Consider the following 27,820-nt stretch of genomic DNA (forward strand, 5'->3'; position numbering starts at 1 on the left):
ATTGTAATTAATATCATTTTAAATGTCTTCTATCAATTTATCTACCTATGCATTTGTTTTGATTATCTATCTATATATCTATTGAGATCTGAAATATGTAAATAATGCATAAACAATGGTTATTTCTTAGCAATAATTATTTTTTAGCTTTACTTTTACAACTTTTCTGTACTAAAAATAATTATGTCTTTGTAGTCTTATCTATGTGTTTTCTGAGGCAACTTTAACATGTTTGAGTTTCTCATCTTAGTGAATATCTGTGCTGGAATTCTCTGTGCTCCTCTGAATCTATTACCCTCTATTCTTCATCCATCACTGTGGCTTAGGAAGTGGACCTCTGAATGCCACTGTCCAGGCTCCCATTCCCTGTATCTTCCAAATGGGGTTGACCAATGTCATCATCGGGAAATTGAAGGGGGGAGGGTGTTTGTCTGCTGGCTAGCTTCCTGTTGGGTGATAGGTGGGCAATGGCTGACATCTATGGCTACAGCTCCTTTTGGCCTCAACTCTTGTTAAGTAACCTTTCCTGACAGCTATAGGTCACTCCAGGTACTGGCAATTGCTCCTTTCCCTCTGTCTCTTGATAGAATCTGAGTACTTTATCATCTCTTATTGTTTTACCTAACCATGGTCCACAGCTTTGCAAATTGCTGTTCAGTAAACTCTCTTGAACAGCAGCGTGCCCTCTGTTTTCTGCTCCGATTCCAACTTACACGAACATCTAAGCACTTCCTTCTCTAAAAATTATATTTCTTCTCAACATTGTCTCACAGATTTATAAATCTTATGTTTTATTGTTCTGCTAGAACTTTTATAGTTCTAAATAATGGACTGCAATTTCTATTTCTTTTCTTATGCACTTTATATATCCATTGACTTCCCAATGGAAAAGATAAATAATGTAATACCCTGACAGTTCTTAAGGGAAGGAATTTATCAGCCAGAAAGGAGCTGTGCATTCTTACAATTATTAATAGAAAAATATCATGTTAAAATATTTTTTGACCTTGGTCCTTCAACTACTAAATCTTTCATTCCAGCTGGAACTTTTTCTTCTGATTATGCCTAACAGTCTATGGAATTTTTAAAAATAGTATTCTGGACATGATTTCTAATACATAACAATCCTTTTCCTACAAATGTAAAATGTATTAAACAATAAAATAATTACAAAATGCAAGTATCATAGACGTCTACCATTTGGATAACTGTGACCAGCTTTTCTTCAGGTAATCTTATTTGGAGATAAATAACTTTCTTAGAAATAGATTCTTACCATATTGAAATATCTCGAGTGGTCACGTGCCCATGTGTGCTAGACCTGAGCTAAATAATGGATTGCACAGAACTCTGACTCCTTCAGATTTCTAGACTTTTGCTGTTAAATGTGCACATCAAGCTGGGCCACTGCTGGAGGAGTGAGTGTGTTTCTCACTGGAAATAAAGAAAAAAACAACAGTAACCAGTGGGGAGGCATGAGGGGGACAACAGGAGAAAGAAGGGGAAGGGTCAAGTCAAGCAACATGTATAAAGGACCAAAGGACAAAGACAACGGAGGGGCAGGGAGGGGAAGATTGAGTGTGGAAGGTGGGGGTGGGGGGATGGAAAGTTCAGAGGAGGGTAATAGGGGAAAAATGGGGACAACTATAATTGAACAACAATTAAATAAATAAATAAATAAATCTTGTGCTTTAAGAAATTCTGTTGGCCTTTTCCTCCCAAAAAAGTACACCTTACGACAAGTGAGGTAAATATTGTTTCAATTTCATTTTGAGACTGGGGAGACTCAAGATTTGGTGTTTTAAATGATAAAACCAAATTCACACAACAAAATGTGTCCAGAAAAATTGAAAGATATAAACAGAAAAATAAGTGGCCACACAGGTGCCTCCCTGCCTGAAAATTCTCTGCTGTGCTGTTATATCAAAAACGTTTATTATAATAATGTGTGCTTCATGCTGACAGAGGCATTTTCTTACTTATAAAAAAAATCCATTTTCCTAATCATGGGATACAAATCTTAGAGTGTCGGGAGCTGAGACTGTGATGTGTGAAACTGTTCCGGAGCTTCACCATTGTCATTTTCACCTGTTCGGTTCCTGTACTTTCTGAGAGTTTTGTGTTTTGTCTTTAAGTCTGTTTGTATGAATTATAAATGGGTGGAATTAAATTCGAAAAAACCTTTATAAAAGTACTCTAGTATCAGCTTTTATTAGCTATTACGCAATTGACATGACTGGTTTGAAGCGTGGCTTCCGGTGTGTCTAAGATAAAAGCCATTCTCACTGCCCACCACGTGTTCTGTGTATTTAAGTAGTGCTTTTGTGTCTTTGTGATGGAGATTGTTTAGGTAAAATTCCATTATTATCTATGAATCACTCCTGCATTTGCTTATTTTTATCTTTTCAATTTGTTTAAGTAAAGGAAGTGATCAGAAAGAGTCTTCTTTATTTTAGTAAGAGTTGAAACTCTGGTAGGGCAACCGTTTTTTTCTCTCTAAATTAAGGATCTAGACAAAAAAAACAAAACAAACCAACAAAAAACCCCAAGCAAATGCCAAAGAAATAGAATTGTGGGAATTCAATAAAGTAAAATAATTGCTTTAAGATTTTTAAAATAATGCATCAATAACTAGACAGTTTTACAAGGCATCAGAAATTTTTATAAATACCTTATGCAAATGAGGAATGCACTGACAAGAAGGTTGGGGCAGCCAGATCTGCCCCTTGATCTATGTTTTGTTGGTGCGGTGGGACACTAAAAAGTTACACAAGGCAGTTTGCAGTATACGTGATAGTTGACACAGGGTGTAGTATGAAGTGAGAGAGTGGATTACTTCTAGGTTTGAGACTTACGTTTCCTCCTTGTTAAATTACAAATGGGACGGGGGGGTAATGGGACACAGTTTATATACCTGAATTTTGGGATTCTAAACCTACATCTGTAAGGGACTAATTCTGCCACCTTGGGAAAATAATTTTTCCCTTCGTAGGACTCAATTTTCTTGTGAAAAAAGATACCAGATGTTTAAACTATCTTTTCTATCTTACTTGTTTGCAACTGACAAATACTCTGATTGGCTGAACTTTTTGAATTCCATGTCAAAAAACCTTATTTGTGAATGTTTCAATGCTTCTAATTTAAGGCATACTTTTTGCAAGAGAATTATAGAGGTTCAAAAGTACTTTGGTTTAACTCTGCCTATTAAGGGATATTCTGGCATTCAAAATAACATATTATTCAATGTTACTTAAACATCTATTGCCTATAAAATTATATAATAATATATAACTCAAAATATAAAAGTTACAGGATAACATTCTACTATATGCCACAGCTATGAATTATTGAGCATCTAGTATGTGCCAATAATTTATTTACTTCACATAGTTTGATTATAACAAATTTACAAAGTTTAATACCCTCACTTACAGATTACCCTTATGGATATTTAATAGTTGTCAAAGATCACACATGTGGTGAGTAAAGGACAAAATTTATTTATTTCATGGTCTAATTTTTTAAATCCCTTTCAGCTATGAATTAAAATATGAATTTGACTAACATTAAATTCTGTATTCTTTTCTGTAAACTAAATTGATAAGAATGTGGGTCAAAAAATCCCATTTTCCCCCAATAACGCACTGTCACTTTGCACAAGTCACTGGATCTTGGTTATCCCCCATAATAAATGGAAGAATTAAGCCAGGTGATCTCTATTTGTCTCCATAGTCTTAAAGTAACAAACTACTAATGCACTTCTCTGAGCTCGTATCTCTTTTTTCTCTCTCCATGTGTGTACAAGTTATCATGAGATAATATTTGTGAAGCGCTACAATGTGGTGTTTACTCCTGATGTTTTCTCTTTGTCTCCACCATTCATCTAGGTAGATATTCTTTGTATGCCTCAAAGAAGGAATGACACTGTAGAAATAAGAGAGGAAAATAGAGTTAGTCCTTGCCTTTGGGGTTTTGAAAGTCTTAATTTTAGAAGGGTTGGGTGAGATTCACATGCTTAAAACCAGATTCAAAACCATATGGATAGGAGAGGGAAGACTAATGCTTGTGGAGACTCGAACAGATCCCTTAGCTGATGGAGAAAAGGGAGACTGTGTTGATGGGAGTTAAGTAGGTCCTGTGAAGAGACGATTTGATCTTGAGTGGCACAGAAAGCTGCAGCACCCAGAGCTGAAGGCCTCCAAATCTTACCAGTGCACACATTCCCGACAGTGCCTCTGCTGGCCTGGGCTTAGAAGCCACATAGGAGTAAAATCAGAGCCACAGCCAATGGATCACTAAGTTTTTGTTAGAGTGCGGAACTTACGTAGCCTGGATTGAAGAGTTTTGTTACCTTTCTTCTTGGCTTCTAGCTGATGAGACAGCAGGCAGCAAGAACCCCCCTGACTGTCCAACAGAAGTGTTTTTCTGTCCTGGCATTTGGCTCAGTCCCCATCTGACTTACCCCTTGTTCAGGCACTCATTTTAATGTGTCAGATTATTTATAAGCACTCTATATTGAGAGTCAGGCTAGGACAAATAGAGGGAAAAAACAATGTGGAAGACAACATTCCTTCCCTCCTCTACCAAACGCCCGTATTTGTATGTGGGTAGGACTGAACACAGCCAGTGCTTGGCCTCCTCCACAAACCAGTTCAGTGATAAAACACATCTTGTAAAAAATAAGTCCTGCCTGTTAAAGTAGAATATATTAAGAATCTTAAATAGGGGAGATCCCAGAGGAATAAAACAAAGTACTACAAGCATATTTCTCCATTAAGAAAAATTATTTTGAATGGTGAGAAAACACCTGAGGCATTGTTAAGTACCCTGGTAGTTACACCCAAGTTCAAGTTATTTTTTATATTTTTAATTAAGCTTCATGGCATGTCCAAGCCCTGAAGTTTATTTAGCCCCAGGACTAATTCACTTCTCCTTCTACTCAAGATAATATATAGTAAAAGATAAGGTTTACTAGCTCTTATTTCTAGAAGAATTTGTAATCAGATGGAAATATGGGCCTGGGTTTATCATTCAACCATGGATTTTTTTAAAGTTTATATTTATTTTTAGAGAGGGGGGAAGAAAGGGAGAAAGAGCGGGGGAGAAACACTGATGTGTGATAGAAACACAGGCTGGTTGCTCCTTGCATGCCCGCAGCTGGGGGCCTGAACCACAACCCAGGCAAGTGCCCCAGCCGGAAATTGAAACAGCAACCCTTCGCTTCACAGACTGGCACTCAGTCCACGGAGCCACCCCAGCCAAGGATCAGCCATGGATTTTAAAAGAGAATTCTGGGGGTTTTGCCTGAGCACATTTATTGAACAGCCTTTGAATACTTGTGTATGAATTTTTTTTTCAGAAAATATCCCATGGTTCATTATTCCTAGGCGGTATTTGTTAGTAACTTGGTACCCAAGGCAAGCATAAATATATGAATTCCAAATATCAAGCACAATCAGCACCAAGTATCAGAGAACTTAACTGTAGTCATAAGTGCTCCTTATTTAATGTTTAATTCCTGCTGGTAATTAGTACATATTTCATCCTAGAAGGAGCAGGTTGGGACCTTTGCAAAAGAGAAGCCTCTGTGTTTTTAGCGATATTCTCAGATCAGCCTGTTGACACTTACAGATATTTGGATGTCAGCTCCTGATATAATCTGCTGTACATACAATGCCTTTTCATCCAAGGACACTGTTCAAAGTGGCTAGTTAAGGGTTAGAACTTTGGCAATAACCCATGTTAAATTTTATTTTCCAACGAAGAAATATTACCATTACATTCTCGCTTCATCCAAATTCTTACCTACTGTTACATTATTCATCAAACATTTATTAAATATCTATGAGAGTTCTTTTTCTGTGCAAGAATTAGGAGTGGTGCTGTGAGATTTTGAGATGAATACCTGGGCTCTGGGCTCAAATTATACTGTGAGGTAGAGTCAGGGACTCTGAATAATATGATGCTAAATATCCAACTCAGCAAGTGACTTCATGAACTTAGTATTTTTTCTTGTGATATTGGATATTTCTAATAGTTAAATCTTCCATCAAGAGGTAAACATTGCCATATTTTACTTATAAAATATGGCAGGCCATCATAAAAAGGATTTAAGATGGCCTGCCATGTGTCAAGTATTATGTTAAGTGCTAGAGAGATAAGCAAAATTAAACAAACTGAGCCCTTAATGAACTAACAGTCTGGTGGCTGAGGAATTCACTAATAATGTGCCATAGACTGGATGTAATGCTCAAAGAGGATTCCTAAACATGTGTTGAATAACAGTAGCATATCTGAAAACTTCTGAGAAGATGATTTTGAATGGGCAACATTGAATCTACATTTATTTGCATATGTGATCTCTAGTCTGGAATATATAAAAACACTACAGCATGGCTTAAAAGACACCATCCTTGGATTCTTGTGGTCTGGCTTCTAGTCCTACCCTTTCTGAGTGGTTTTGGAAACTCTTCTACCCAGTCCAGGCCTTTGGTTTCTGTGCTGTTAAATTAAGTTTAATAGATTAGGATCAAATGACGGGGCAATCCGATGACTACAACTATACTGTATAGGAATCACAGACTTGACTTCCTCAATTGTCCGTCTGCAAGGTCAATGATGAAAAAATAATGCTATGGTAGTTTAAAATGACAGGGCCAGTGGTATTAAGAGCTTCCTAAAATGAACTGAGAAATGGACTTAGAAACCAGAGAGACTTCCCAGTGAGCTGGTGAAATTCCCCAGAGCCCAGTTTCTAGCTTCCATTTCAGATTGTAACTGTTTTAATGAAAAGTAGGCTCCTGACATGAACTTGTTTGTGATGACAAATTCTTTAAGGCCCAGGACATTCTAATCCTTGAACTAAAGTTGTACTGAGTAGAGGGATAAGGGTATTTGATATGAAAGGTGAGACGGCCTGAGGTTTGGGTCTGGAGGTAGTATCGCTGGCTTGGCATAAGTACGGGACAATCACAGCAGTGCTTTTCACAAACAAAACGAGGAGAAAATAAAATAGCGATTTATTTGCCTAATAGTCTCTTTTGAACCACATTGAACTATTGCAGAAGGGATGGTGCAAATGCCAAGGATGCCATTTCTACCAGAGTTCTTGGGGTAACTCATAGTCCTGAAAGATGAATTGCTTTCTCTCTGGCCTGTCTTACTTCTTGAAATATTTATTTAGAGTTTACCTTGGCTAACTATTATTATTGTTTTTATACATGAATGCTACTGGGTTGAAAATTTGTATTATTGATATTTTAATTCCTCAATATAAAAAAAATATTCAAAGCTGCTTCAACCAGAACCAGTTTTGTGGGCAATGATAAACAGAATGAATAGAAGAGAAATTTTTTCCTTGTACATGTACAACTGATGATTATCCTATCCTGTGTCTACACGAGACTTGGGTCGACGGTTAATCTGGTGTGTTTTATTAATGGGGCAGTTTTCTGAATATTTGGTTCTCAGACACATGCAGAAAAATGTCTCCCTAGTGTCAGTTCTCTCAAGGAAAAGTGGAAAACATGATGAACTTCACGACTCCCATAAAGCAACAGAGACTGTTCTTTGAATTATCAAAGGACTAGTATATTATATTTTTATTTATATCCTTTTGTCAAATACTTTTTCTCATGTGCCACAAAAGGTCGCGTTATACAAAGGTTTTAGTCACTAGAGGGAGATGTAATCACGGAGTCCCTGTAGAGGGTTGAAGGCCATGGGACAGATGGAAAGGCAAAGTAGCCAGGAAACGACATGGGCCTATATCCTGCCAGAAATCTCAGTGGTGAGAGAGCACCAATGGGCATCTTATGTTAAGCTCACTCTCTGGAATTCTGATGGCTACTTACCAGAAAACAGCTCATCCATCCAAACCTGCAAGGACATCTCTACTGAAAATTTGGCAGCCTTAAGGGACCGCGATTTCCATCTGTGTTTAAGTAAACACCTGTTAGTGTTAGATATCATTGGTTATTGAAAGACTGTACTACTTAATGTGATCATCAAATACAAATATTTTAAAGAATATTTATGAGCCCCATAAATGCTTTTTTTTTTTTTAAACGAATCAGCAGGTCTGGAATGTTAGAGGAGTTAGGAAACTTAAGGTCATCTAGGCCCCTTCCCTCAGTATTGAGAGTCAGAGACTGAGTCTTTGTTCAAAGACATTATTTACTGAACTGGAACCTACATCTCCTCACCTTCATTTCCACATTTCTTGAGCACTTATTAGTTGCTGGGTCCAATTAGGGAAACCAAGGTGAGTGAGGTCTGTTCATGACCAAAAGGGGTCTATGGTTTAGTGAAGGAGGCCGATGTATTAATAATAATTGCATGGAAGATTCTACATTTCTACAATGGAGGGACATGCAGAGATCATGTGAAAACAAAATTGCTAATTGGCATACTTGTTTTGGGTTGCATGTATTCCAAATTCATACTGCAAGGGAAAATTTTCATGTGAGTGCCCTCTCCAAACCTTGCACCTCTGAATTCTCCAGCTCAACCCCTCTTTGTGTGAATTACTATAGATTTTTTCAAATATTATTAAGTGCTGTTCAATAAATTATGTGTATAAAATATAGGTAATGCATCATCTCACTTATATAACAAAGGACATGTATGCTGAAATAAAACTGAAAATAGAATAAACGTTGACAGTACTTGGTTTCTGAGGGCTAAAGTTATGAATAACTTTTACTTTTTTTGTCCCATTAAAAATGGTATTAATTATAGAAATAATAAATAACTACATGTTATAAAAATTCAAATATGAAACTCAGAACTTTAAAATAATTTAGAAAAGATATAGAATATATTTGTGATATTGGAATTAGGAAGGGTTTCATAAACCCCAAAAAGCACAATCCGTAGAAGGATAATATTGATAACTTTGACTACATAAAACTTTAAAACTATTTTTTCATTGAGGTATAATTAACATACAATATATTAGTGTCAGGTGTACAACATAATGATTTGACATGTGCATACACTGTGAAGTGCTCACCACAGTAAATCTAGTCACTATCCATCACCGTAAAAATAATTATAAAAACATGTTTTTCTTGTGACGAGAACTTTCAAGATCTGCTCTCCCACCAGCCTTCAAATATGCACTAGAACACCATTGACTAGAGTCATTATGCAGCACACAATATCTCCATGACTTACCCACTTCACGGTTGGAAGTCTATTACCTCCTGATGCCCTTCATCCATTTTGCCCACCCTTGCAGCCCTCGCTGCACTGTTCTCCATGCCTATGACTTTTGTTTTTGTTTGTTTGTTTGGCTGCTTGGTTTTGTATTCTGCATGTAAGAGCTTATATGGTATGTGCCCTACTCTGTCTGACTTATTTCACTTAGCATAATATTCTCTTTAGGACAAGACACTGTGAATGTAAAAGCAAGTAAAAGACTGGAAAAAGATTCCTGCAACAAAAACAAAAGATAATGAATAATAAAAAAAAAAGTATCCCCCATATTAATGAGAAAATGTCAAATAGCTTAATAGAAATATAAATAGATGTTAAATACCATAATTTTAAAGAAATGAAAATCTGAGAGGCCAAAAAATATATGAACCCCTCTATCAATCAGAAAAGTATGAATTAAAATCACAAGCATCAGACTAGCAGATTAAAAACTTGGAAAATATCAAAGCTTGATAACAATGTGGTTAAGGCTTGTGGGAGATTAAACTGGGAAAATCACTTAAGCCCTCAATTTGACAACATCAAATAAATTTGAAAATGCCATATTCTATGATGGATAAATCAATTTTTAGGAACATTCCTTAGAGAAACTCTCACACACCTTCAGGAAGAAATAGATTCAGAGATGATCATTCTGATAGAATTTGTAAGACTAAATAGAGTTGGGATAGTTTAGACATCCATCAATAAGAGAATTGGTATTTGAACAGTGAAATTCCAAGAAACTTTAAAATAAATGAAGTTAATCTTTATGTATCCAGGTAGATAAATATCAGAAACATAATGTTGAAGGTAAAAATATATCATTGGATATATACAATAGAGTAATATTTAAAAATTTTAAATGTAATTAGTACAAAGTACTGTTTTTATTTTCATTTTTTTTATTTTTTAACCTTTAAATGTTTATGGATGTATTAAACTTATAAAGCATATGATGGGGAAGATATGTATTAACAACAGGGCAAATCTGATCTTTGGGGAAAAAAGGGGAATAGAATCTCAGGAAGATATAGGAGAAATTTGTATCATGAATGTGTTATTTCTCAGTATTTTTATGTTTTTAAAAACACGCTTTATTTCTCAAAGAATTACTGTATTTTTTCTCCCAAAAGTATGTTGTTTCACAGTTTTATTGAAAAATTATTAACATACATCATGAATGTATGTTTGAGAGGAAATGTCTTTAGACCTACTCTCTTAACTTTCCTATATATCATACAACAGTGTTAGCTATAGTCGCCACGTGGTACATTACATCCCTAGTACTCATTTATCTTATAATCAGAAGTTTATAACTTGTGACCACTTTCTTTCATTTTCATCTCCCTCAACCCCCACCTCTGCTAACTGCAAGTCTGATCTCTTTTTCTGAGTTACTACTTTTCGAAAGTTCACATGCAAGTGAGTTCATACAGTATTTGTCTTTCTCTAACTTATTTTACTTAGCATAGTACCCTCAATGTCTATCCACGTTGTCTCAAATGATAGGATTTTTAAAAATTTTTTGTGGCTGGATAATATTCCATACTGTATATATGTGCATATATGTGCAGATGCCTTTTCAAGTTCTCATTACCTTGGGATATACCCCAGAAATGAAGTTGCCGGGTCACGTGGTAGTTGCATTTTTCACGTTTTGCAGATCTTCCATACTGTTTTCCATAGTGACTGCACCAGTGCATTCTAGTCTATAGGGCACAAGGGTCCTCTTTGCTCCACAGCCACACCAGCATTTGTTATCTTCTCTCCAAAAATATGTTATTTAAAAAAGTTCTGAAGCCAACATGGCAAAATATAAACAACATAAAAATCTGGTTGGTATACATTTATATGAATGTCTTAATTGTTTCATATTTTGCTGTATTTTAAATATTTTATGATACAAATTAAACATAGAAAAATCTATCTCTATTTTGTAGCAACATGAGACTAACAACTTCTCAGGATATAGAATTCTAAATTAATGTTAAAAAAATCTTTCCTCACAACTTTGAAGTTACAGTTCTGTAATTTCTTTGATACTGTGTTCCCATTCTTTCTTTTTTTTTTCTTTCTGAAACTTCTTTGGAGGATACCATGCTTCCTGATTGTTTTGCTATGTCATTTGTCTTTTCTTTCATATTTTCTCTTTCTATTTCTTTACCTCTGAATTTTAAGATTTTTTCTCAAACTATTCTTCAAATACTTTTAATAAGCTTTAATTCCCATGAATGCATTTTAATCCACAACAGACCTTTTTAATTCTTTAATTGCTAACTTTTTGCCTTCATTTTTATTCCATAGATAAAATATCTTCTCACTTCTCTCTGACAATATAAATGCAATATAAAAAATATACCTAGTTCTTGTGTCATTTTTGTGTCTTTGTGGTCACTTGTTCTTTGTTCACCTTTGTCCTTTATTTGATGGTGTTTCCCATTGCTCTCGTGCCATTTTTTTTCGTTCATACATAAATATGAAAGATTCAATTAGGATTCAATTGGTTATTCAGGTATGTGGAATTCTCCTGCTTTTGTGAACCTGGGCTCATTTTCTGGTGGGTTTCTCTTTGAATAGAAGGCTGAGAGGAAGTTCAGAGTACTTGGCAAAGTTTATCGGCAAATCTTTACATTCAGGTTGTAGGTCAGAAGTGTGCCTTTTAGCTAAGAATTTCCAAGTGCAAGAATAAAGAGGATCTTACTCTGGTTAACTAACACTCATTTTAGAGGCATTAATCATTTCAGATATTCATTTTCCTAAGGGGAATTGCTCTCAAATTTTTGGTTAAATTCATACTCAGATTAGTTGATAAGAGATTTCTAATCTCTAAATCTTCTGACCTAACCCCTTCTAGCTTCTTCCAGGAAAACTGTCTCCCACAAGGTTGGAGTCTGTCTGCTTCGATCCACCCATCTATAAGAAATTTGTTTAAATATTCCACAGCTTTGCATTCTTCTTGCTATTTGGCTTTGTCATATCTTTTAATTGCTATACTGTAATTTCAACAGAATCTCCAAAGAGAGAAATTCATGTGTTCTGGTTAGTGTTGAACAGGAAGCTGAGTTAAACTACAAGAGGCTTTCAGGATCTTTTTTGATAGTGATATGTGCAGGGCTGGGGCTAGAGAAGGTGCCATTACATTTTTGTAAGATTTTATATTTAAAAACACGATGGCTTAAAAAGGATTCTTGTTTAATAAAGTGCCCACTCATATATTTGTGTAGTGTACATACTAAGACTGGACATGCAAATGTGGTTCAGAACATATAATTCAAGTGTCTTTCTTTTTTCCTCCAGTTTTATTGAGATATAATTGACAAGTGTTTTTCCTTCAAGCTTTGTCATTACAGCTGAGACCAGCCCACTGTCCTCTTCCCCTACCCTGATGGAAGCTTTGCTTGGTGTGGGTCTGCTAGTTTGGGTTGATGAACATTCCTCAGTGCATCATCAGGCTTCATGTAATGGAAAGCTCTCTTCCACATTATAAAAACCATTTCTGTGAATAAGAAATTCCTAAATGCAATGTGGTATCCTGGATTGGATCTTAGAACAGAACACGGATATTAATGTAAAAATTAATGAAATCCAAATAATATCACAGTGTACTTGATAGTAATGTATTCAATGTTGGTTTCTTAGTTTTGACAAATATATAAGCTATTAACATTTGGAGAAACTGAGTGAGAGGTATATGGCGACTCTATACTATTTTTGCAACTTCTCTTTAAATCTAAAATTACCTCAAAATTAAGTTTAACAGAAAGAGAGAGAGAGAGAAATCAATTCCCTTTGTTATTTCTTGAGCCTGACCATTTTGTCAGAATTATCAACATTTCAGCTCCTTTAACAAATATTTATGAAGCACTACTATGTGCCAGACACAGTGGTAGATACTTGAGCATATAAAGAATAAGATGTTTCAGTTTAAATTTAGAGATAGCCACATTTTTAAAAAGGCATAAATGTCATTTATAATTTCCAATTTATATCTGCTAAATTGGTAGGCTTATCTTTGCAGAATAGAATAAATCAAAAAGCTCCCCTTGTAGGTTAAAACTGAAAGTTATGTATTATCTTTGAAGTCTTACCTACCTGAGTAGTTTGTTGCTCATAGGAGATGCACACACAAGATGGAAATGGTTTTGCATCTGTGAAGGTAAGAGCAGTCTGTGATTCTGCTTCAGTGCCCAGTACAATGTTGGAGATATAGTAGGTCTTTGAAGACATCGAGTGAAAAATCACCTCATGTATTCAATAATGTATTGCACAGCTACTATGTGCTAGGCATAGTTTCCACATTTGAAGGAGATATCTGCATGTCAGAAGGTAATCTACCCAGGTCCTACCTAGAGTCAGGAAAGCTAGGTTTTGAAACTGGCTCTGTCACTTACTCTCTGCAGCTCATATCTGTCTTGTGGCAAACGGGATTTACAATATTCCCTTCACAGATGTTTAATTGAGACAACTATGTCTTAAAGCATTTTGGAAATGTGAAAATGCTAATGGAAGTAGACATTTAAATATGCATAGATCCAAAACAAATTAAATCCTATTTATCCCCATTTATTCTCTATAACAATTTTGGTTTTCAGAAAACCAGTAATAAACAACTTTAGAACGTATTTTAAAATATTTTCAACAAACTGGAAGGCAATTTTCAAATTTTTCTAATGCTGTGTAGATTGAGGAGTCTTAGAAAGTCCAATTTTATACTGTAAGAAAAGTGTTGACAACTAATGACTTCATTTCAAGGTAAAAGCAGTTTGTTATTTTAATTGCTATCGATATCTATCATAGCTGTTCTTCTTTATGCCTTCAAGTATACTTGGCATTGATACATAACACCAAAGTGTGCTGGCCTTTAACAGTGCCCCCCTCATAAAGGATTTGGAAGCAAATTGGTCAATAGCCTCTTCTAGCTCCTATGGTTCAGTGTTTAAAAATTCCCACTCACTTCTTTTAGTAAAGTTAGTATTCGTGGGTGGGTCATTTCTGAGTGACTCGGTGCTTTTCATTCTTTGAACAAGACATTTCACCCTTTTTGAAGGCATGTTTCTTCCCTATCTATTGATTAGAAGCCTGGGACATAATAAAGACAGTAGCAAAATCATTTAACAAATATTTGTTGAAAACCTTCAATGTCCAAGGACCCCAAATAAACATTTATGTAATGCTTCATAATGGAATATAGCAGGCATTATCTCAATAAAGTCTCAGAAAAATCCTAAATTTCTATTGCTGAAAGGTGAAGGTCATCAGCATTTCACAAAAGTTGAAACTTCTTATGCAATATCTCATAAGTTTGTGTCATAAAACCAGGATTTAAAGTCAAAACTCTTGAGGGAAAATTCCTGTATCTTTGGACAATACCACAACTGATCCCCAAGATAGTTGCTGTGGGTGAAGCAGAGATAATGAGACACAGATTTCATCATCAAGATGTTTGCAAGATACGATTTTACTCAAACTATGGTCTCATGTAGTAGAAATTAAAAACTACAGGAAGACGAGTACAATAAAAGATATGATCAGCAATGAAAAGAAGGAGGAAAAATATCAGTGAAGTCACGAGAGACTCCATGTAGCAGGAAACACTTCATTTGGGCTTTGAAGAGAAGATCAATTTGGGGGGGAGTGTATTTTGTTCCATTTTTGTGTACTTTTTAAATTAAAATGTTATTATACATACAAAGACAATATACAGCTTATTTTACAGCTTAAAGAATAGCAATATAATTATTAGTCATGTGTCCATTATATACTTAATACCTTTGAAATTTCCTCAGCTTTCTTCCTCTATCAATCTTGTTCCCCCTCTAGAGGTAACCCCTATCCTGAATTTTAATTAAAGTCTCTCTTCCCTGGCTTCTCTCATAGTTTACCACAGATACTTGCAGGCCAATCATATTCACATATGTGTCCTTATCCCTTAACCAAACACTTGGCACATGGTGGGGATACTGTGGTAGTATTTCAGTTAGATGAATGAATGATTAGATCTGATGCTTGAAAATGTTGAGAAAAAGGATGCAGATTTTTTTAGGGATTGTTATAGAACACATACATTCTTTTCATTCAGTGGAAGGAGACAGATGACCTTATGATAAAGAATACACTCAGGGGCAAAATTACATGTTTTTGCTCCTAACATGATAAGTGATGAGTCAAGCTGGAGCTCTGACTCTTGCTAACATCATTCCTTCCTTTACTCCTGACTTAGACAACACACTCTTTCTTTTATCTCAGTACATACAAAATTCATGCTTTTGAAAGATGAGTAACAAAGATATTTTTTCTTAATTATCAGACAGAAAAAGTTAAGAGCCATTTGATTTCACACACATGTGGGATATAAAACTGAAAGCAACAAATGAACAAACAAGTTTAAGAAATAAAAAAAATCACAGACATGGACAACAGTAGGGTGGTTACCATAGAGAAGAAGGAGGGAGTTACTAAAGGATAAAGGGGTAAATATATGTGAAGGAAGATTATTTGACATTGGATGGTGGGCACACAATGCAATACAAAGATCATGTGTCATAGAAATGTACACTTGAAACTTATATAATCATTAATCAATGTTGCCCCAATACATTTAATAAAAAATTATCATCTGAATTTGCTCCACTATGAAATAACTGCTATTAGCATTGTATGATGCACCAAAATCTGTTTGTTACTGAGGTAATTTTGATGTTATTGACTTCAATATTGGAGGAAGTAGTTTTGGGGCATGCTCTTATTCACACAGAATGCATATGTAGACATACTTGTTTTGGTTTTAAAAATAATCAGACATTCAAGGCAGCAGCATGGACTTTCAGAACACCAGAGCAAGGAGAGAATTTCAGAACATTTAAATAATTTCCTCATTTTCTACAAAAGGAAACAGAACGAAGAATATGAATCCCAACTCTGATGATGGCACTCCCCTGCTCTGAAACTTCAGATCATTCCTAATGAGTTGAAAGGTCCAAGTCCTCACCTGGACATGCGAGAACTTCATAGTATAGTGTTTATTCCAGTATACCAGATTCAGAGTCAATAAAAAGTTTGTTACTCGCTGTGTCAAGCCCTGTCAGAAATATTTTTATTTAAGCCTAAGGATGGTGATGTATTTGTTTATTGCTAACACCAAATACCGCCCAATTTTACAAATGAGGAAACAGACTGAATATTCAGCAATTTTTGCCAAAGTCTCAGAACAAATGACCACGGTGTCTTAGATAAGCCAAGTGCCTTTATTCCCAGGACGCCATGTTTGGATCATCCTCTTCTAGGGAGTTCCAGTCTCATATCACATTCTATTTCATTGAACCAAGGGCAGTGACACCTGGAGTTTCTACCCGGCATTATTCCTACCCATTAAGTTTGTTTCTTCTCTTCAGTCACTCATGGATGGCTTTGACTTCTTAGCTTCAGTTTGTCTCCTGCCTGACCTGTGGCTACAACACATGATGCAAAGAATGATGAGGGCAGAGGTGGGTAGGCAATGTGGGGTGGGGCTGGGAGAATGAAAAGTAGATGACTGGCTGCTGTTTTTGCCCTGGTAATGTTGTCTAGTTGAGATCCAAGATGCTGTCCCTCTTTTGTTGCTGTGTACTCTTTGCTTTGTAACTCAGAAGTGTTTATCATGACAAGCTGTGAGCAGATGGACTGGAGAGAGAAGGGAAACTTGACCCAAGAAGATGTCACTTAAACAGCTGAGGCTAGTATTTCACCAGATGTCCAAGCATTTAACCCACTAAGCACTCTATGAAGATCAGTAGCAAAGCTTTTACTTGCCGAAATATTAACTTTTTTCCTACTTAGTTTATGATACGATTTGCCTATTTTAAAGCATTGTGTGTATTTAAAGGCATTTGTATTTAGAATTATATTTAATCCATTTATCAATCTAGAAAGATAATCATGATAAATATTATTACTCTTAGTTTACAGATGAGGCAATTGAAGCCCAACATGTTCAAAATCACACGAAAAGAGAGGAAGAGCTCAGACCACTAAAAGAGTCAGGAAGTTAGGAGGGATTTTGAAAATTATTTTGTCCAAAACTGGTACTCAACAGATGAGAGATCGGAGATCTAAAAAAGTAAGTGATTTGCTGAGGCTCCCCCAGTGTGTCCTAAGTTCGTATGGGACTTGAACCCAGGTCCTCACCTTGAAGGTCCAGAGTTTCCTCTACCAAACTTTCGTTCCTTCCTTCTGCATCTTCACTGTCTCAACACGCCTGCCTTACTAGCTGGCAGAGGAGCAATCCAATGTGCTGGCCAAAGATAAAGGGGAAAAGGGACTGCCACGTTCTACCCAGTCATCCTGTACAATATGTCAAGCTTCAAAAGCCCTCCTGCCTCTTAATAAGTAAATGGGTTACCTGAAAAGATTGAAATCAAACATTCCTAGTAATTTTGAGAATTGCTTAATGTTCTGGGTTTTAAAAAAAAGTTAATCTCTTTGATTTAAACATCTTGCCAACCTTTGGAGGGAATGAAAAGGGGAAAAAAAATCTGATTTTAAATTTTCCCTAAGGGAAAATAGAGAATTGAGAAAACTAGTGTGGAATGAAAGAGAGAATAATGGATCAGCAGTCAAATAACCAGGATCTGAACTGCATATATGCCTTCCTCTGCCACTTTGATTCTCTCAGCCTCAATTTTTCTCTTGTAAAATGAGAATCAATAATAGTTTTATCTGCTTCCTGGGACCATGGTGACAATCCGTAGTTAATCACTGTGACTGCCTCATGTAAATTATGCTATACTATCATAAAGTGCAGTAAATATAGCATTGATTGGGCATCTCTCCCTCGGTACGGTGAGAGTCGGGAGAGCTTAGCAGCTCAGAGAGCAGATTGGGGAGTTGTGTTTTCTGGGTTTGAATTACAGTTTTAGTGCTTACTATCTGAGTGACCATGAACAACGTATCTAAACTCATCAGTAAAATGTGGGTAATAGCAGAACATCCCTCACTGGTTTGTTAGGAAGATTAAACGGATTAATGTGTACAGCATTCTTCAGTAATACCTGTGGCATAATAAGTGCTATATAATGTGTTGTTAAATCACTTTTTTAAAAAGATACTGATTATTTCATGGCAAATATATGTTCTGGACACCTTGGGGTGTTTTCTTGAAGTTCCATTTTAGCTGTATTCCTATCTCAATTTGTAGCCACAGGCCTTTACGTACATAAATAACATGTTACCTCCAGGGAATTTAAGTAGATTCATGCCCAAACTCCCTGGATAGCTGCAATCAGATGACCTTTATTTTTGTTCCCTGGAGGGTCAGGGTGATTGGTCTTCCCAGGTCCATCATCACCACATGTCCTTCAGAGAGCCTGCAGGGTAGGGTCCACACCACTGTGAGCACAGCCTACTGACCTCAACCCTACTGTCCTGGCTTTTCAGAAGCAGGGAGCCCATCCCCTTGGAAGGCTGAGTCTCCTTCACTTTGTGATCCATGGCCCACCCTCTGCAGCAAGGGTAGACAACCTCTGCTTGGGGGTGAAACCTTCTGCTGGCCTTCTTGATGAATTTGTTACTGCTTATACTTCTCTGAAGTGCTGGTCTCCTGATACTGGTCTAGGAATTTAGTATGTACTAACTCATTTTTAACTCTTTGATATTTTGATGTAGTTCCAAAACTATTTCCAAAGAAATTCGAATACACTTGCAAAGCACACAGATACAGAAGTGAAAGAGTTTTGTAATTCTCTCTTCCCACCCCCACCCTCAATCTTTCAGCATTTGCACCTGAGAGACAATTAGTTTGACAACATTTTTTAAAAAGTAACACTATTTATGGGGTATTTCCAAAATATTCTACTTAGCTATCAGCGAAAAATAGAACAAACTCTTTTATTTACATTTGTATTTTGTTAGTTACCTAATATTTGATTAAATTACATTATAAAAGGGGATCATAAGCAGATTTGGGAGCAAACATATCAGAGTCTTGCTCATGCCCCTGGAGGGAGCGCTGCTGTGCCAGCTCCCTAGAAGGGTGGGTCTCAGAATGTCGTCCGCAGACCGGCAGACCGGCGTCACCTGCGGACGTGTCAGAAATGCCAACTATAGGCCCCTCAGCAGGCCGACTGCATCAGGAGTTCTGGGGTGAGACCCAGGGGTCTATATTTGATTTGAATTTTTACATAGTTCCAGGCTTACATTTGGTATTGTAGTGGTTAAAATTATCTTTTGTTATTTAAGCCTTTTAAAACTTATTAAGCTTATCGCTCTGGCTTTATATGGTGAATTGTAAGTCCCCTATGTAATTCTAATGCAAGCTAATGTTTGAGAACCACTTGACTGAGAGGAATCGGGTAGCAGACATCTAGTCTGTGGCAGACAGGATAAGCCTGTTCTAGAGTCTCCCGCTTCACCTTCGAGTCCTCGCGATCCCACTGAAAGCTGACAAAGTCCTCTTTACAGGCTGACACTGGAGGTCTACATGTCGGCTGGCATGTGCTTAGCAGAATTCTTAACTCCCAGCAAACATTCACACAAAATGAGTTCCCTTTCTAAATACGGCATGCTTTTGCAGGACTCGAAAGGACAGGAAATCTTGCCGGGCGGTGGGGGAGCAGTTCTGAGCCTTTTGTCTGTTCTTCACAGGGTTTTCCCACCACACGTGGAGTAAAGGGATAGGCTCCTTCCTTACTCTGTTTCTCATATTCTCTTCTCAGGTTAATAAAGCTGGGCTAGTCTGAGTTGGACACCCCCCCTGTCCACACATTCTAATGCCTTCAACAGACAGATTGGAGTCTCTAACCTAACTCCATGACCTGTCCACTAGGTCAGGATAAAGAGCAATGCAACACAGCCTGACAGCCATTTTATTCTGCGCATGTTCTGTGGTGTGCAGCTGGAGTGGCGTGGTTGAAGTCTGGGGCTGTCCCCTATGGTCAAATATTTGAATCACTTGAGAGCTTTGGGGATATACTAATATCCTGGTCCATTAAATCAGAATGTCCGAAGATGAGACCCTGTGAAAGGTCTTTTAAAAAGAAAGCTTCTCCAAGTGATTCTAATGTCTGGCTTTGGGCTGAAAATAACTTGTTAAAGAAACACGGAACATCCCATCAGAGGCCTTGGGTCACCAATTCACAAGGAGAAATTGAGACCCATTGAGGTTCCATTGCTTCTGGACACTAGAAAGTGGCAGGATGGGCAAAGTCCCTCTGACTAAAATTTCATTTTCTTACAATTTAAAGAAAAATCGTGATGACAATTGCATTCACAAGCCCCTGAGTTAAGACAGACATGAAGACTGGCAGTGAAAAAGTGCTATGTGGACACCAAGACAGGAGCAATTCATGGCAAGTATAGAAGTCAAGTCCAAAGGGAAGCGGCTGCAAGTGGAGGAGAATAGATGCATATTCAGTGGAACAAGGTTTTTGATGCTTCCTGGAGTTTAAATCTGAAATCCCGAAGACAATGAGAAAGGGCTCTCCCTGGGCTAAAATTTCTAAAAGGGTCCCCAAATGGAGTCACTTTTAACTGAGGGCTAATTTCTGAGTGCATTTAGCAATTCGATTCATTTATCATTTATTTTCTGAGAGTTATTCTTAGCAAAGTCTGATTTAACTAATATGTGATTTTCTGCAGTATGAAAACCCAGTGCTCCAGCTCAGGAGGAGGTTCTTTTTGTGCTTCTTGTCCCTTTTTCTTAATGAAAATTTTCCTTCTCAACACAACTCACTACTGAAGTAAATTATACCCTCTGCCTCTGTAATCAGGGCCTGATTCACCAAAAGTCTAAAGTTATCTCTTTCCCCCACAAAAAATTAAAACAAAAAACACACACTCACAAATGAAGGGGTTTTTTCCCCCTCTCTCTTTCTCTCTCTCACACTGAAAAGAACAGTTGGTTCTGAACTTGAAGTATTACACTGGAATTTCTCCAGAAGTCTATAAATCTTTTGAAGATATGGGTTCATTGCCAAAAGGAGGATTTTTCTTTTCTGAATGGGCTGAAGACAAGGTATAAAAGAATGGGTGTCCTTAGTTCAATTTGCTCATGCACATGGAATAGCCTCTCTCCTGATTAAAACACTTTGATGACTTCCTATTGCCCCCAGGCATCTGAGGCTTTAAAGGCTTCTGCTTTGTCTTCTGTCTGCCACTAAAGCCTGACCTTCTGGCACATTCCTTTCCCTCTGAAACTCCATTCTATTTATTGGAACTAAAAATCTGTACATATCCCAGTCTTCATATAAATTTTCATGCTTTTTGCCTGAATGACATTCACCTACACATATGTGTGATTAACTATTTTCTTTACTACAAAATCCAGCTCGATCCTTACCTCTCCCTGAACATATTCCCTGCCTTTTCTAATTCTTTTTCAATTCCTATCTCACCCTTGACCACCCAAGAAAATACGTCTATTTGACTTAAGGGCCTCTTCTCCCTGTTTTCCTAATACCATATACTTTTATTATTATCAATAAACTGTGAGGATGGTATTTTCTGTCCACCATTTCTTTTAAATAACATCTTGTCTTACACTGAACAGAATCTGTAGACTTACAGATATTAATGTTACAGAGACATAAAGCACAAACTCCCCAAGGGAGTTATATCACTGGCAGTGATGCTAAATGAGGTCACTTTTACTTCCATTCTTTGGTTCTTATACTCTGTATTCCTCCTTCTGGAGACAGTACCATGTAATGGTCATTCATTTAGGTGTGCACTACTTCCTGAAAGATGCCACCTCAACCTTAGAGATTTCATCTCTAGGCTGGTATATCAGCCATGTCTTTAAAACACCATTTCATTACTCCATCATGCCATCAGTGTTTGGGTCATGCGGCACCTCATATATCATAAGAGTGATGGTCATGTGTCCATTGCTGCATCTCATTTGCTACAAATGTGGATCCTCTTGTCCTAATGGTTTGATGCTATGTGGGATACTGTACCAGTGCATGAGATGCTCCGTAAGTCCTTGGTTAGTGATGTTGGTGAAAAAAACAAACAACATATACCTTCACATGTGCCAATTTCAACCAATATGAAATTCTGTCTTTTCCAAATGAATCACCACTAAGTGATGATTTGGTCTCCCCAAAGGATGTAGTTATATCTGGAGTTCACCTTTGATCTCCTTTTCTGGAATATTAAGTAGTAAACAGAGGCAATAGTTAAATCAGCCTTGGAGAAGAGATTATACTGTTAGGTCAAGCTACTGGTCCCAAGGCTATTTAAATGACTTTTTTTTTTTCCTTTTGTGAATCCACTGCACAACTGAGCACGGTCAGGAGGGTCAATGAATGACTCGGGATGACATCAACTGGCTGGGTGATTTTATTACTTGCTTGTTACTGACTGTTCTGTGATAGGAGCTCTCTGCCAAACACGAACATTCAATATCAAGTTCTTTACAGTTGTCCTTCCCATATGTCCATCCACAAGCTTCTCTCCCAGACATCCTCTTGATCTTCCATTCTTTCTCTATTTCTATCCCTGACCAGCCAACCAAACCATTTGCCAATGACCATGAATCTGTATTTATTCTTACCTCAGATCACTATCTTTCTATACAATGCTGATAATTAGGTATACCAGTCCCAGGCATTGTTAATTAGAAAGATTTCTACTTACAGATATCTTTTAGGGCTATTCTGTTTTTTTTAATTTAAATTTTATTTTTCACTCACAGTTGACATTCACTATTATTTTGTATCAGTTTCAGGGGTAACCACAGCGGTCAGAGACTCATAAGACTACTTTTGAGTGGAGCTTTAGTGCAACTGTTTTCCACTGTCAGCAAACATTTACCTATGGAACCAACCTACCCCAAAACTAAGCTCCTCTTCCTTTATTTCTTTTTTAGTTACATCAGATGGTCATAAAAACTCCATGCAACCACAGGTGTGTGTGAAGGGAGAAGCGTCTGTGAAACAGGGTTCAATGGCATGGGCTTCTAAGCTATTTCTCATGCTGCTTACTCATGTCCTCTCACCCTGCTAGTGTCGAGTCGCAGGTATAAGGTCTCTATGTAACGATGGGCCACTATGACATCTATCTGACCATATGACTTGGTCAGTCTGATGGGACCCAGCTCACCATGGGCCGCTCTGACTGATCACAGGATGTCCTGTTATCAGGCATTCCATCTTTGCCAGGGTCCAGAAGGGTTAGAAGAATTAGGTTGAGAAAAATAAATTATTATACATGTTTATTAAACAAGAAAATTAAAATATGCTAAAATAGTAACATGTAAGTCAAGGGTATGGTAAAGGAAGGTTTTAAGGTCCTAGACTGTTCAAAAACAGGGTAAAGATATTATTTGAATGTGGACCTAGATATGCTAACTATGTTGTTATTTTTTCAATAGACACTAAAAGAATTAAAAATGTATTTTTAAAACCAGTAAATAGCAAAAGATAATTTTTAAAAATCCAAAGTAAATTCAAAAAGGAGAAAGTGTGTAGAAGAGTGGGGCAGTGGAAAGGCTGAAGGAAGTCAAATTGTATCAAATGGAAATAGACTAATTGCACGGTTAAAAACAAAGATAATCATATTAAATTAGAAAAAGATCTAGCATATTATTTAAAGATATATATATATATATACACAAACACACATATGTATGAACATAAAGGTACAGAAATTATTTTAAAACTAAAAGAATGGAAAAAGGTATACTAGGAAATTACCAACTGAAAGATAATAATATTAGTATCAGATAATAAAATGCATATAAGGCAAAAACCATTACTAAAGTAAAAGAGGGCTGTTTTATAATCATAAGCATTTTATTCATTAGGAAGTCACAATTTTTTTATTTACATGCAACTAATAAAACATCTTTAGAATATGTAAAGCAAAAACAACAGAGTTGTAAGAGAAATTAAAAAAAAAAATCCACAATCACAGAGGGAGAGTTTAGCAGTGGAATCTTTCTTTGAGTAATTGGTAGAATAAGCAGATCAAAATATTGTTAAGCAATATTATTACATAAATACTTAATGAACATATAGAATATTTCATCCAATAACTGTACAAAATATATTCTTTCTGAGTACATCAAATGTATCCCTTTATAAAAGTTTACCATAATTTGGGTAGCAGGATTTAACAATTATTTAAGGTTTAAATACATACAGAGCATGGTATATGAGGACAATATAATTAAACTAGAATTAAATACCTTAAAGATAACTAGAGAATATCCATTTGAAAAAGAAAAAGGCATTGACATATTAGAAATTAAAGAAGAAATGAAATGAAAATGAAATTAAATTAATTAAAAATTTAATGAAAAATAGAAAATATTCTGACCTAAGCAAATGAAAGTATGATATTACATAGTAAGACTTGTGAGATGAAGCTAGAGCAGTATTCATAAAGAAATTTTTATCCTTAAAATACATTTATTAAAGAGGGAGAAAGACTGAAATTAATGAACTAAATGTATGCTTTCTAGTGGTAATACCAGATAAATCCAAAGGCTAAGTAACAATAAAATTCAATCCTCAATCATGTAACAATGCAGTGTGAGTAGCCCTCATGAAGTGGAAATTAATATGGCATTTAGGTACCTAGGTTCCATTCATCTTGTAGTTTGTGCTCCCATAGGTTCTGAGTCTTCTCCATGCAGCAGATAGAAATGGAGAGGGAGGAAATGAAGGATCACATGGAGTTATTTGATAGGCAAGTGCTAGAAGTAGCACACTACATTTCTCCCCAAATTCCATTGATAAGGATTTAGTCATATGTCACCTACAATTTCAAAAAGAAGCTTGGAAATGTAGTCTAAAATGTGACCAGAGGAATTCTAGATATCACAACTTCTATTCATTATTATACTAGAAGTATAGCTGGTGAAGTAAAAGACAAGGTAATGAAATAAAAGTTAAAAGAATAGGAAAGAAACAAAAGAGATTAATTTATTGTCTACACGGCAAATTCCCTCCCAAAAGTCCATTGTTAAATGATGAAAACAAGTAAAAAACGTGAGTGATATTGTAGATACCAACTAAGTATACAAAGTTCAATTGCAAAACTCTACCTACCAGAAATAGGCAGTGAGGAAATAAATATGCCATGCATGCCTGATACTATAAAATAAGACAGTGGACCTGGAAAAAAAGCTGTCAAAGATGTACAAGATGTATAAAATTCTAAAATTTTTTGAGTGACATGAAAAAAATATCAATAAGTGAAAACAAAGATCATATCCTTAGATTAGAAGAATCAATAGAATACAAACAAAATCACAAGTTTGTGTTTTTCCAATTAAAGAAAACATTTTCTAAAATTTATATAGAAGAAAAATAAATGAGAATACCTAAGACACTCTCGAAAAAAGAATAAAGTGAGAGGACTTGTACTAGGTATTAAGACTCATCATAAAGTTACAGTAATTATAACAGTGTGATATTTGTACCTGGTGAGACAAACTAAAAGAACTGATGTTTGAAAAAGTTCCCACAAAGGTAGGAAAAGATTGATTACTCTTTAGTCATGGCTACAGGTAGTTAACTGAATCAGTTTTAAGCTTGTTAAATAATGAACAATTACTTGCCTTAGTGAACACACCTTGTTAAACCAAAATATCAGTGTCGCCCCTCTCTTGTGAAAGTCAGCCAATCTGTGATGGCCTGACGCCAATAAACCCAACTCTCAGTGCCTGTCAATCAGTAACACTCTTATCTGCGTTAACCACACATGTCCAGATTATGTCAGTTCACTTAGATTTATGAAAATCCATGCTTCCCCAAAACCTTAAATAAAATCGGCTCTCTGTACTTCTCAGAGACTATTCTCCATGAGCAGACCTCTCCTTACTCTAGTAAACAATAAGTACAACTTCGTGTTTTTATTTTATGTTGAGTGATGATCTCAGTACCCTCTTCATAAACAGTGTGAGGAATTTAGAAACAGCCTGTCATGGAGATGGACCTGACTTATTCCTGTGATGGGATCACAGGCAAGTGATGAATGAATGGTGCTGTGACAAAAGGCTGACCTTTACCATATAACATGCAAAAATGGATTTCACGCAAATTAACACCCTACATGTAAAAGCCACAGTTTAAAGCTTTTTCTAAGATAATATAGAACATCTTCACGACCTTGGTTTAAGAAAGGATTTCTTAACCTAGTCTCCCCAAAAGTAGTAACCTTAAAATTGATGAATATGACTGTATTAATATTTTAAACTTAACTCATCCTTTAAATACCAGAAAGAAATTAAAAGAAGTCACTGATATTGGAAAGAAATATTGGTTCTACAGTATTTAGAAACAGTACCCAGAATATATAAAGCATTCCTACAAATAAACTTTAAAAGTCAGGCAACACAATTAAAAAAATAGGTAATTTATTTGAATATACAAACCACAGCAGAACATAGCCCAATAGCCTACAAACAAATAAAAAGGCCCCTAGTCAACAATCACAAAAAATGCAAATTAAAAGCACAATGAAATTACCTTCTCAATTGTTTAGCAAAAATTAAAAAGTTGGACAACACCAAAAGTTGCAGAGAAATTATTACAGTGGGTAATCTCATATACTTTTTTGGGGAACATAAATTGGTATACCATTAAAAAATATTTGGCATTATATGGTTAATTTTGAAAATATTTACATTCTATGATCCAGGCATTTTTCCTTAGATATATAGCCTAGAAAATATCTTGGAGATAAGTACCAAGATGTTTTTACAAGAAACATGGATGTCAGAATCTTTATTCTTTGTCCCAAATGAAAAACAACCAAATGCTCATGAACAATAGCATGGATAAATAAATACTGGCATATTTATGCAATAGAATAGTATGCAACAGTGAAAACAAAAAAGAGAAAGCTCACACAGCAAATTGATGGAAGTTACATAGAAATTGACAAAGAAGATATACAAAAAATAATACATAGGTTATGACTCCATTTATATAAAGTTCAAAAGCAAGCAAAACTAAATTATATTACTTAGGATGCATGTTTAGGGAGTGAAGCTATTTTAAAAAGGTAGGAAAATGTTTATGACAAAATTCTGAAGGGTAGTTTTCTCTAAAGGGACAAGGAAAGGTTGTGGTTATAAAGATGCCCTTGTGTGGGATGTTATCAATATTTTCTCATCTAATGTGGGTGGTGATTTAAGTTGTCCCTATAATTTTATGCTCTCCTTTGTGTGCATATCATAAGAAAAATTAAATAAAATAAGTAATTGGAGGTTTATTAATGTTGTGGCAGCAGCAGAGGTGTCATTGTAGTGGGTCACAGAGGGAATATATGGTGAGTCAGTGAGAGCCATGGTTCACAGGCTACAGTATCAGCAGGGTGCACTTGGATAAAGCAATCACAGGAACTTGAAGCAAATCGCCTTAAACAATAAGGAAATACATTCTCCAATATAGTGGCAGTTGGGTGGCCTGGCTGTAGCTCAGGAAGTCAGGGTCGGGTTCTTTTCTCTAGTTTTGCTCTCTTATTTTCCCACATGTTCTTTCGTTATCCCCAGGGTTGAAGCAAGATGGATGAAATGCTTGCAAGGATCACATGTGGCTTCTCTTCCTCTTTGATGTATGAAGTTCTAGGAAGCCTTCTCCATACTTCCCCTCACGTTGCCTTGGCTAGTTTGGCATCAAATGCATATTTATGA

Source organism: Desmodus rotundus, chromosome 2 (genome assembly GCF_022682495.2).
Source record: "Desmodus rotundus isolate HL8 chromosome 2, HLdesRot8A.1, whole genome shotgun sequence".
NCBI classification, from domain to species: Eukaryota; Metazoa; Chordata; class Mammalia; order Chiroptera; family Phyllostomidae; genus Desmodus; species Desmodus rotundus.